This window comes from Dipodomys ordii, unplaced genomic scaffold, assembly GCF_000151885.1.
Source record: "Dipodomys ordii isolate 6190 unplaced genomic scaffold, Dord_2.0 Scaffold15, whole genome shotgun sequence".
Classification (NCBI taxonomy): Eukaryota; Metazoa; Chordata; class Mammalia; order Rodentia; family Heteromyidae; genus Dipodomys; species Dipodomys ordii.
Genome location: NW_012267231.1, coordinates 17,391,994 through 17,393,964, shown reverse-complemented (window position 1 = coordinate 17,393,964; position 1,971 = coordinate 17,391,994).

Sequence of the window (1,971 nt, the reverse complement as noted above, 5' to 3'; positions counted from 1 at the left end):
GCCGGAAGTGGCACTGTGGCTCAAGTGGTAGAGCACTAGCCTTGAGCTAAAGAGCTGAGGGACAGCGCCCAGGCCCAGAGTTCAGGCCCCACGACCGGACCCAATAAATAAATAAATAAAATGTACTATGTGATCTTTTTTGTTTCTCTTTTATGTTCTTCCCCCTCAGTATAACCCCTGTTTTCACTGTATTTGATGTCAGTACCCTACATCTTGTATATACACTTCTCTAGCTTTGGGAGGGGAAGGGAAAAAAAATGCTTAAATAGGGATACAGGTTGAGATGTACAAGACACTATGTTGAAAAACGCACTTTACAATTTAGGCAGGGAGGGGGGAGTGTAGTTGAGGTGGGGATGGAAGGAAGGGTAGGAGAAAAACAACGGAGGAGGTAACAATGCTAGATAGGAAATGTACTTACTCATGTAACTGTAAGCACTCTGTACAGTATTTTTACAATAAAAACATATTTAAAAAGAACAAAAGAAAAAAGATGAAGGGCAGGTGGTGCTTGCCTAGCATGCATGAAGTCCTGGGTTTGATTCCTCAGCACCACATACAGAGAAAAAGCCAGAAATAGTGCTGTGGCTCAAGTGATAAAGTGTTAGGCTTGAGCAAAAGAAGCTCAGGGACAGTGCCCAGGCCTTGAGTTCAAGCCCCAGGATTGGCAAAAAAAAGGATGAGAAGGAAAAACTGGGAGAAAGCAAGGGAAGAAAAAGAAATATACTCTTTACCTGACTTACATAACTATAATCCCTTTGTACATCACCTTTATAATAGCAAGAAAAAAATTAAATTAAAAGAACAAAGAGGATGAAATGGGTGCATCTTGTAAAGATTAAGCCTAGTGTGGTTGTACACTCCTGTAAGCCTAGTGCTTGTGAGGTAGAGGGAAGGAAGATCATCAATTTGAAGCCAACCTGGGCTACATGTCAAGACTCTAAGAACAAAAGAGAGAGGGGGAGGGAAGAATAGAGAAAGAGAGAAAGGGAGGCATGCAAGCAGGCAGGCAGGAGGAAAGGATGGAAGGAAGGTGGAAGGGTAGGAAACTTTTCCTGGTTAATTGGAAATCAGAGTCTCAGGGATTTTTCTGCCTGGGCTGGTTTTGAACTCTGATTCTCAGATCTCAGCCTCCCGAGTCCTAAGTAGCTAGGATTACAGGCACGAATGAGCCGCTAGTACCCAGCTTCTTGAAGTTGTTGTTATTGGTGATGATGGGGGTGGTGGTGGTGATGGTAGTGGTGGTGGTGGTGGTATGTGTGTATTTAAATAAGAGTTTGGTAGCTTCTTTTCTTTCTCTGTCCTCATCGTCTCTACCTTCAGAGTAGAATGAGCTCAGCCGTGTGCATGGTACCTCCACACATCCTTCAGACCTTGTTGCTGGCTGTTTTTTCTGAGTCACTCTGGTCTCATCCTGTATTCTTTCCCATTGGTACAAAAGTGAAAAGGACATTGAACTTGACTAGAAATCAAAAGAAACCAGCCTCCCCCACTCCCCCCAGGCAGGAAAACCCATGAAACTCTTATCTCCAATTAACCACCAAAAAACCAGAAGTGAAGCTATGGCTCAAATGGTAGAGGGGTAACCTTGAACACAAAGACTCAGGGAAGCCAGGCGCCAGTGGCTCATGCCTGTAATCCTAGCTACTCAGGAGGCTGAGATCTGAGGATCACGGTTCAAAACCAGCCCAGGCAGCAAAGGCTGTGAGACTCTTATCTCCAATAAACCACTAGAAAACCGGAAGTGGTGCTGTGGCTCAAGAGGCAGAGCGCTCTCCTTGAGTTGAAGAGTACAGGGACAGTGCCCAAGCCCAGAGTTCAAGCCCCACGACCAACCAAAAAAAAAAAAAAAAAAAAACAAGACTCAGGGACAGTGCCCAGGCCCTAAGTATAAGTTCAGGACCAGAAACACACACACACACACACACAGCTGTTCTGGCATTCTGGGTTGGCATGGCAAAGACAGCAAGT